The sequence below is a fragment of the Nerophis lumbriciformis genome, linkage group LG14 (assembly GCF_033978685.3).
Source record: "Nerophis lumbriciformis linkage group LG14, RoL_Nlum_v2.1, whole genome shotgun sequence".
NCBI classification, from domain to species: Eukaryota; Metazoa; Chordata; class Actinopteri; order Syngnathiformes; family Syngnathidae; genus Nerophis; species Nerophis lumbriciformis.
In genome coordinates this window covers 10310109-10321661 of record NC_084561.2, presented here as the reverse complement: position 1 = coordinate 10321661, position 11553 = coordinate 10310109, and positions in this window count along the sequence as shown.

Here is an 11553-nt window from a genome sequence, read left to right as displayed (position 1 = left end):
TTTGTATTATCCTGTAATAAAAGTATATATTATTTGTATTATCCTGTAATAATAGTGTATCTTAACTGTATTATCCTGTAATAATGTATATTATTTGTATTATCCTGTAATAAAAGTGTATATTATTTGTATTATCCTATAATAATAGTGTATATTAACTGTATTATCCTGTAATAATGTATATTATTTGTATTATCCTGTAATAATGTATATTATTTGTAGTATCCTGTAATAATAGTGTATAGTATGTGTATTATCCTGTAATAATGTATAGTATGTGTATTATCCTGTAATAATAGTGTATATTATTTGTATTACCCTGTAATAATAATGTATATTTGTATTATCCTGTAATAATGTATATTATTTGTATTATCCTGTAAAAATAGTGTATATTATTTGTATTTTCCAGTAATAATAGTGTATGTTATTTGTATTATCCTGTAACAATAGTGTATAGTATGTGTATTATCCTGTAATAAAAGTGCATATTATTTGTATTATCCTATAATAATAGTGTATAATATTTGTATTATCCTGTAATAAAAGTATATATTATTTGTATTATCCTGTAATAAAAGTATATATTATTTGTATTATCCTGTAATAATAGTGTATATTAACTGTATTATCCTGTAATAATGCATATTATTTGTATTATCCTGTAATAAAAGTGTATATTATTTGTATTATCCTATAATAATAGGTATATTAACTGTATTATCCTGTAATAATGCATATTATTTGTATTATCCTGTAATAATGTATATTATTTGTAGTATCCTGTAATAATAGTGTATAGTATGTGTATTATCCTGTAGTAATGTATAGTATGTGTATTATCCTGTAATAATAGTGTATATTATTTGTATTACCCTGTAATAATAATGTATATTTGTATTATCCTGTAATAATATATATTATTTGTATTATCCTGTAATAATAGTGTATATTATTTGTATTATCCTGTAATAATGTATATTATTTGTATTATCCTGTAATAATAGTGTATATTATTTGTATTACCCTGTAATAATAATGTATATTTGTATTATCCTGTAATAATGTATATTATTTGTATTATGCTGTAATAATAGTGTATATTATTTGTATTTCCCTGTAGTAATGTATATTATTTGTATTATCCTGTAATAATAGTGTATATGTTGGAATAATTGTTTGTAAGTTATCACAAAAGAAATGTTGTATTATGAATGCTGTATTTCGAGGCCTAACAAAAGGATGAAGGCTCGTGAAATGCCACTGTACTTTCAGCACGGACAGATGGCAGGATGTGCTCAACTCCTGGAGGAACTCTCTTTGAAGTGTTAAACGAACTCTCTTTGAAGTAATTCACAAACTCTCTTCCAACTATTTGGTCAACGCTATTTACGACACGCTGCCCTCTTGAAGTCACTGTGGACAGGAGACGGGAGGGGTTGTCCATTGTCCTCCAACACCTGCCCCAGCTGGATCCAGGAAGAGCCAAGCCCGAGAAGTCCTCTTCTTGGACTTCAAAGCGACTGAAAACAATGACTGTTTTACATACCTCCCCATTCCTATTGTGACATATGTTGGTGCGTGAACATGGAAGATCTGAATTAAAAGAGGAGACGAGAACCTTCTTCGTCAGAGCGTGCTAAGACACTGTAAGAGGTTACAGGTTGAAGCCGTCTCTCCTCAATTGAGTCCAAATTGAATTCTGTCTCTGTTTGATTCCTTGCCTTTTGTCTTGTGTAACAGATGTCCTGTATTTGAACCGGACATCTAATTGGTCCTTCGAGCCGGATTCCAACACGTCTGACGATTCCAGCATGAGTGAGTGAAACCAGAGGACCATGGCAACCAAATCCTGATTGAGGAACTGCTTTTTCTTCATTTCGGGCTGGAATTGAAAGACTGACGGAAAATCCGAGGACAACAGGAAGGAAGGCAGAGAGCAGTGAGTACGTTTTAAATTGACGAAGAAAGAAACGACTGAGAGAAAGCGTGTGACTGAGGGTTACGACGCATAGACAAACCCTGTAAATCCTAGGCTCTAACAGGTAAAAAGGCCAAATTAGAGGGACGTCGGAGTCCAACGTCCGTGAGTATTAAAATTTTAAATAAAAACTGAATTAAGATAAAAACTGAAGAGGCCAAAAGACTGCAGGTAAACGGAACCGCGAAAACTGGAATCCGTAATATCCATAAACAAACATACTAGGGGGTGTCGGAGCCCACAATAATTTGAAATATCCGTGAACCATTATCCTGGGGACGTCGGAGTCCAACAGACCTAAAATGGTCTATTCAGAATAAAAAACTGAATTTTGTCCGTGAAAAAACAATAACCTGGAGGGCGACGGAGTCCGCATGTAATATACATTGAAATTTCCGTAGATCAATATACTGAAAGGTGTGAATGTGAGAGTGTGTGGGAGTAATCGCCATTAGGCTATCACTCCATATGAAAGTTGTGAGAAGTAAATAGTGGGTTATTGTGGATGCTCTAGGCAAGACACCTCCACTGGGGAACCATCTCCAGTAGAAGCGACGTGTACCACAATAATAAATTAAACCACTATCTTACAACAAAGACAAAAGTAATCCTTATAAGTTTCGGCTCTGAGAGGGCGACGGAATACTCCAAATTCTCAAAATGGAAAGAGGGACACAAAGAAACGCAGATCTAATATGGTCTATTACAATCTATTTAAACCAAAATAGAAGACAACAACCACAACGTCAGCGGTTAGACCCTACTGCATGTTGGCGTTGAAGCAGAGAAGGGCATTTTGCAAGAAACTGTCCTGAGAGAAAAAAAAAAAGAAAAAAAATATTAACAATCAAAGTAACTCAGCATGACTGTTAAAAGACAACACCAATTAGTCATGTTGTCAGCGTATGCCATTGGTGGTAAGATCGCTGCAAATGTGTTTGTTTGTTTGTTTGTTTGTTTGTTAGTGTGTGTTTAAGTGTGTATCTTTCAAGGTACAAATTGTGTAAAAACCCCGGAGGTTCAAATAAAAATAAAAATAGGTTAAAAGAAAAAGCAAATAGGAGAAAAATCTCAAAGTGCTAACGTGAGAGAAAAGTAAAAATAAATGAAGAAATGGGGAAAAATCAATAAGAATTAATGCAAAATGAAATAAACTAATGCGAGAGAGAGAGATAATGGGGGTATTGAAATAAGAGATGAAGAAAAGGTAGACTGAAGATATACATGTATGTTTGGATATATAAAGAGCGCTTTTATATATACAAATATATATATGTATAATTAAATAATGGAACAAATAAAAAACCTAGATTAATAACTATAATAAGAGTTGAGATGTATAGTATGACAAAATGATAAAGTGGGTTACATGGTTATTAGCTGAGGAAAGAAGAGAGAGAGAGAGAAAAAAAAAAGAGAAATCTCTTCAAGTGTTGCTGACCTTTGCCCTAAGAAGTGCACTCACGCCCTCACACACCACCTTGTGTGTGTGTGTGTGTGTGTGTGTGCGTGGCGCAGTGGGGGAGGTGTGGAAGTGAATTTATTACATGTAAATTTAAAGTAGGTTTAACTTTGAAGTGTAGTATAACATTCTTAAGTTAGATTATGGGAAGAATGTAAATTCAGAGTTTAAAAGTATAGATTAAGTAGCATATAGACAGTTAAGTGAGTTTAAAACATTACTTAAAAAATGCATAAAGTAATATGTATAACAAGCATTGTCCTGAGGTTCCATGCAGATCTAAACAAAGGCAAAATAATGCACCTTGGATGATAAACAGTTTGAAAAATGCATGTAAAAAGAAAAATAGACTTTGTAAGGCGTTTATCAAATCAAGAACAGAGAATGCTGAAAAACGCTGTAAGAACTACAAAAACAAGTTGACCAATATATTGAGACAAGCAATGAAAGGAATACAAAGAAATTATGAGGATGAGGTTGAACAAAAAAGACATCTATGTATGTCCAGACAATAAACCAATCTTACAAAGAAAAATCGGTATAAGTGAGCAGCAATATTGAGCCAAGGTTGAACTCATGGCTCAACAGGAGGGATATGAATGCCCTTATACAGAAGTACTATACTTCCTATAGTTTAATTCTTATAAAAAAAATTGTATAAAACATCTATGCAATTAACTAAATAAGAGTGAAGGAAAACATTATTGTCTGGTCATAGTAGATGCATTTTCAAAGTAGTTAGAAATATTTCCTAAAGGAAAAGCAGATGTGCTGACAGTAGCAAAAGCATTATGCAAATATTTAGTAAAAATGTACATTAACATTACAAGTACAACAGGACTAACACCATTTGAAAGATAGTGGAAAGACCAACCTGGGTACACTTAGTACATAGTAAAAAGGTCATTTCTGTTGAATCATCCAATAAGGAAAGGGAAGCAAGGTCTGGTAATAGTGTGGACGCACACGATGACTAGAGTTGAGCCAAACCACTGACCTTGGTAGAGGAGTGAATCAGCAGAAATGACACCCCAATGGCTCAGACGGTCCATAAACATATGGGTTAACGATATTGGTACTGGTCGGCACTGCCCCCCTAATATGGTTCACTTGGGAATCTGAGGAAAATGTAGAACTCAGGAAACAAAATGATACTGCACCCATAGTAAACCCAAACCACTGGCAGAATCAAGAAGTAAAATACACTCACAGGGGAGGTCGTATTAGAAGACGGGCAATGGGAGGATTCGGAGTAACCCCATTAGTGGAAAAAATGCCAGAAAACCCATGCCAGAAAAACAGTAATGGGAAAAAGTATTTGGGATTGTATTTAAAAAGGTCATATAATGGAAAAAAAGTATTTTGAATTGTATTTGTGTTATCAAAGGGACATGTTAACTAGCACACTACAAATTCCACTGTGACAAAGTTGTAAGCATACCATTTGATGGTGTGTCAAAGTTTGTTAATAATTGGTTCCTGTTTTGGTAATTAATTTGTTCCTTATGGCGGAGCAAGTGGGAAAGGCTACAAAAACTGATTGTGTTGTATGTATAAGCCCAGACAATTACTCAAGATGAGTCAAAAAAAGTTGAATTGAAGTAATGAGCAAAACAAAATTGACCCTGTAGCTAAAGAGACAAAACAGAAACCAATATTTGATAAATATGTGAAAAAAGCTAATTATACCTGCATTAACATGCAAGGCTCTGTACAACAGTTAGGAAATGTATCATCAGATAACTGCATACACATAGTAAAAGTATCAATATTTGTACAAGAATTGTTAACACGCCTGAACAGTTTGATATCTGAACATTGGAAAATAATTAGACATGATGTAAACTGGCAAAGTGTTGTAGATCCAACTTATATTGATGGGTGTCCAAGAGGTGTATCTGACGACTATAAATTGGTAAATCAAGTTGCAGCTGAATTTGAATCATCCGTCTACTGGTGGTGTACGATTAACAAGAATGTTGACAGAATAAACTATGTCCACTACAACGTACAGAGATTGGGAAATTGGACACAGGCCGAACTTGAAGCAGTCGCTGATCAACGCCGCCACCTTCCTTATGGCCTTTCAAAACCGTATGGCGCTAGACATGTTGTTAGCGGAAAGAGGTGAACAGTGTTGCACGTTCATACCAAACAACACCGACGCAGAAGGTAGCCTGACCAAAGCACTGGAAGGCCTTCGCACCCTCAACGGTAAAATGAAAGAGCACTCAGGCATAGATACATCTATGTGGGATGGGTGGATGGACGGTTTCGGCAAATACAAGTCTTTGGTATCATCAATTCTAGTATCTATGGCCGTGTTTGTAGCAATACTGACGTTGTGTGGATGTTGTTGTATTCCCTGTCTGCGTTCTCTGCTTAACCGTCTGATTACCACAGCGATTAGCCCAGCAGATGATAAAGCTGTTCAGATGCACCTCCTGGCGGACGATAAGGAAGATGAATCTGATGATGGGGATACCTACCTGGATGGTGTTCCTGATCTGTTTCCAGACCCGAGTAACAATGAGAAAAATTGATGTTGAACTCTGAGTGTAAACATAACTTTGTCGTAAGGAAATTAACCATTAACTGAAAATTGCAAGACGAAGTTATTAGGGATAAGGAGATTATGGGAACGTTTTTGCGATAAACAGGGGGGAAATGTTGGAATAATTGTTTGTAAGTTATCACAAAAGAAATGTTGTATTATGAATGCTGTATTTCGAGGCCTAACAAAAGGATGAAGGCTCGTGAAATGCCACTGTACTTTCAGCACGGACAGATGGCAGGATGTGCTCAACTCCTGGAGGAACTCTCTTTGAAGTGTTAAACGAACTCTCTTTGAAGTAATTCACAAACTCTCTTCCAACTATTTGGTCAACGCTATTTACGACACGCTGCCCTCTTGAAGTCACTGTGGACAGGAGACGGGAGGGGTTGTCCATTGTCCTCCAACACCTGCCCCAGCTGGATCCAGGAAGAGCCAAGCCCGAGAAGTCCTCTTCTTGGACTTCAAAGCGACTGAAAACAATGACTGTTTTACATACCTCCCCATTCCTATTGTGACATATGTTGGTGCGTGAACATGGAAGATCTGAATTAAAAGAGGAGACGAGAACCTTCTTCGTCAGAGCGTGCTAAGACACTGTAAGAGGTTACAGGTTGAAGCCGTCTCTCCTCAATTGAGTCCAAATTGAATTCTGTCTCTGTTTGATTCCTTGCCTTTTGTCTTGTGTAACAGATGTCCTGTATTTGAACCTGACAGTATAGTATGTGTATTATCCTGTAATAATAGTGTATATTATTTGTATTATCCTGTAATAATGTATATTATTTGTATTATCCTGTAATAATAGTGTATATTATTTGTATTATCCTGCAATAATAGTGTATATTATTTGTATTATCCTATAATAATAGTGTATATTATTTGTGTTATCCTGTAATAATAGTGTATATTATTTGTATTATTATTAATATACTTAGTCGTCTACTGTATAACACAGAGCTGACACAAAGTTTTATATTTAAATATAAATAGTATGTTTTTAGTATTTATTTATTTTTCTTACAAAATAAAAAAAAAATCAAATATGGCCCCCGCATACTTTGACTTTTCATTATGTGGTGGAAAAAGTTTGGACGCCCCTGAGATAGAAGATGTATGTGATGTTAGACTTACTTCTTTGCACGGTTGATGCACACATCATGCAAACACATTGCAGCACACATGAAGTGAGGGCAAAAATTGATCCGCTGGAAAATGGGCCTGACTAAGCTGAGAATTGACTTGCATAAGCAAAGTTGTTAACCCCGGGAAAAGCAAATAGGATTTCGGGGTCAATCACATGTTTAAAACCAGAAAAAAATGCAAAGAAAATGAAAAAAATGAATACGTCTATGATAATAAGACTTTCCTTTTCTTCTTAAATGCTGACGCTGAGAAGCTTGGGAGGAAAAAATAATTATTATTTTTTAGCGTACACGTATGATTATGGTATGAAAGTAAATACTTTGATATGAAAGCATACTTACTAGTGGTTATTGCAAAAAAACATGTTTTTTTCCCCCTGAGTTTTGGCATTGGAAGGGCTACAGTAGGTAAAGTTGTATTTTTGCCTAATTCCTGTGAGAATCCTGCATGTGACTGAAGCCTTGAGGACTGGGACTAGCCAGGTTTAGTTGCAGCGTGCTCAAACAGCCATAGTAATACTGTATCATCTTTTTTACTTACGCATTCTTCACTCACGCTTTAAAGGGGAACTGCACTTTTTTGGGGACTTTTCGTTCACAATCATTATGAGAGACAAAAACACCTTTTTTTTTTAAAGCCCTCTAAAACAACTTCAAAACCCTCTACCAACATTTTATATACATACAGCAAGTATGTATATGCAAACCCCGTTTCCATATGAGTTGGGAAATTGTGTTAGATGTAAATATAAACGGAATACAATGATTTGCAAATCATTTTCAACCCATATTCAATTGAATATGCTACAAAGACAACATATTTGATGTTCAAACTCATAAACGTTTTTTTTTTGTTGAAAATAATCATTAACTTTATAATAATAATCATTTGATGCCAGCAACACGTGACAAAGAAGTTGGGAAAGGTGGCAATAAATACTGATAAAGTTGAGGAATGCTCATCAAACACTTATTTGGAACATCCCACAGGTGTGCAGGCAAATTGGGAACAGGTGGGTGCCATGATTGGGTATAAAAGTAGATTCCATGAAATGCTCAGTCATTCACAAACAAGGATGGGGCGAGGGTCACCACTTTGTCAACAAATGCGTGAGCAAATTGTTGAACAGTTTAAGAAAAACCTTTCTCAACCAGCTATTGCAAGGAATTTAGGGATTTCACCATCTACGGTCTGTAATATCATCAAAGGGTTCAGAGAATCTGGAGAAATCACTGCACGTAAGCAGCTAAGCCCGTGACCTTCGATCCCTCAGGCTGTACTGCATCAACAAGCGACATCAGTGTGTAAAGGATATCACCACATGGGCTCAGGAACACTTCAGAAACCCACTGTCAGTAACTACAGTTGGTCGCTACATCTGTAAGTGCAAGTTAAAACTCTCCTATGCAAGGCGAAAACCGTTTATCAACAACACCCAGAAACGCCGTCGGCTTCGCTGGGCCTGAGCTCATCTAAGATGGACTGACACAAAGTGGAAAAGTGTTCTGTGGTCTGACGAGTCCACATTTCAAATTGTTTTTGGAAACTGTGGGCGTCGTGTCCTCCGGACCAAAGAGGAAAAGAACCATCCAGATTGTTATAGGCGCAAAGTTGAAAAGCCAGCATCTGTGACGGTATGGGGGTGTATTAGTGCCCAAGACATGGGTAACTTACACATCTGTGAAGGCGCCATTAATGCTGAAAGGTACATACAGGTTTTGGAGCAACATATGTTGCCATCCAAGCAACGTTACCATGGACGCCCCTGCTTATTTCAGCAAGACAATGCCAAGCCACGTGTTACATCAACGTGGCTTCATAGTAAAAGAGTGTGGGTACTAGACTGGCCTGCCTGTAGTCCAGACCTGTCTCCCATTGAAAATGTGTGGCGCATTATGAAGCCTAAAATACCACAACGGACTTTTTGAACAACTTAAGCTGTACATCAAGCAAGAATGGGAAAGAATTCCACCTGAGAAGCTTAAAAAATGTGTCTCCTCAGTTCCCAAACCTTTACTGAGTGTTGTTAAAAGGAAAGGCCATGTAACACAGTGGTGAACATGCCCTTTTCCCAACTACTTTGGCACGTGTTGCAGCCATGAAATTCTACGTTAATTATTATTTGCAAAAAAAAAAAAAAGTTTATGAATTTGAACATCAAATATGTTGTCTTTGTAGTGCATTAAATTGAATATGGGATGAAAAGGATTTGCAAATCATTGTATTCCGTTTATATTTACATCTAACACAATTTCATACGGAAACGGGGTTTGTATAATGTAGTAACAGACATGTTGATAAAAATATGTAATGTGTTCAATATTTACCGTATTTTTGTCCGTATTTTTACTGTATTCCTCGGCGCATTTATTTCCGTTTCCACGGCAGCGCGCTTCCGACTTCTGGCAACAAATGTGTGTTCCTACTTCCGGACACAAATGCGGGTGTTTTCTAATCATGTCATCATAAAATATACCCCACTTGAAGTACCGCCATACTTGCCAACCTTGAGACCTCCGATTTCGGGAGATGGGGGGTGGGGGCGTGGTCGGGGGTGGGGCAGGGCGTGGTTGAAGGCGTGGTTAAGAGGGGAGGAGTATATTGTCAGCTAGAATTCACCAAGTCAAGTATTTCATTCACATATATATATATATATATATATATATATATATATATATATATATATATATATATATATATATATATATATATATATATATACACACACAGTATATATATATATATATATATATATATATATATATATATATATATATATATATATATATATATATATATATATATATATATCTACATCCTGAAAATATGCAAACAAAACTGTGTTTAGATAATTGATGCTTCAAACTTGCATAAATAAATATTAAGGAATATAACATAACTTGGCTTCTGAGAGCTTCAAAATGTAATGAATAAAATGCTAAAGTTGTTGATAAACAAGCAATTATTTTAATAATTAAATATGGTCATTTTAAATGAATCATTATGATAATTTAAAATTTATTATTTCAAATATGTTTATTTTAATGTATAATTCTAATGCCTGGATGTAATAAGGAGTCAGAAAAAATACAATTAATTTTGATGTTTTTAGCAAAATATAGTAAAAATGTATTTAGTTTTTTTTTTTTTAAATTAATAAATATATTTATTTTTAGGTAAAATAAACATAATAATACAATTTATCTCTAGTCTGGATGATTTATTTCTTGTCACCCAGTTGTCCTCCCATCGTGAAAAAAGGCTGTCCTCACTCAGGTCCGCATGGAGCTGGAGGGGGCGTGGCCTCCAGCTCCGGCTGAAAATCGGGAGATTTTCGGGAGAATATTTGTCCCGGGAGGTTTTCGGGAGAGGCGCTGAATTTCGGGAGTCTCCCGGAAAATTCGGGAGGGTTGGCAAGTATGATCTAACACAATTTCCCAACTCATATGGAAACGGGGTTTGTATAATGTAGTAACAGACATGTTGATAAAAATATGTAATGTGTTCAATATTTACCGTATTTTTGTCCGTATTTTTATCGTATTCCTCGGCGCATTTATTTCCGTTTCCACAGCAGCGCGCTTCCGACTTCTGGCAACAAATGTGTGTTCCTACTTCCGGAAACAAATGTGGGTGTTTTCTTTTTTTTTTCTTTTTTTTTCCAACTTTTTTTATTGACATTTTCAAATAGACAGAAAAAAGTGCAAGTCGAAACAGTACAATTTTAAAGTCAGTAAATTATTCACACCCTTTCCCTTAAAACCCAAACTGTCACACCGCGGTGAGGGAAGTCTTGTCTTGGTTTTTTCTGTCTTGTGATTTACATGTTTTATTTTGAAAAGCAACTCCTCTTGTTTCAGATCATGGGTCCTTCCTCTTGTGTCACCTGTCTGACGTCATTCCTGACCCTTGATTGTTTCCACCTGTTTCCCATTACCCTCATGTTCTTTATAAGCCCAAGCCTCCCCTTGTTCTTTGCCAGATTGTCTCGAGCTTTCGTGCCTGTCTTGCGTTCCATGTTCATGTTCATGCCTTGCCTTGTCCCACGTCTACGTCCTTGCTTCCAGAATATCCCACGCTGTAATTTTGATTTAACTTTTTCCTCCCTCAGAGCGACTTTTGTTATCCTACCTTTTTCTACCGCAGTGGTGAGTTATAATTTTTCCTTAAAGATTTTTTCCTCAAAGTTTGTTGAGTGATTTTTTGTTTACATTGATTAGAGTAGTTAAGTTTTATAGTCTTTATTTTCTTCCTCCTGTTTGGAGCGTTTTTTGTTAAAGTTTTTTTGATAACAGATACGGTGCTAATTATATCGTCCTTATTTTTGTATTCCTCCTTTTTGGAGTGATTTTCGTTTTTTTCCCTTTTGGAACATTTTGTCGATAGTATTTTGTATTTCATAGTATTTGA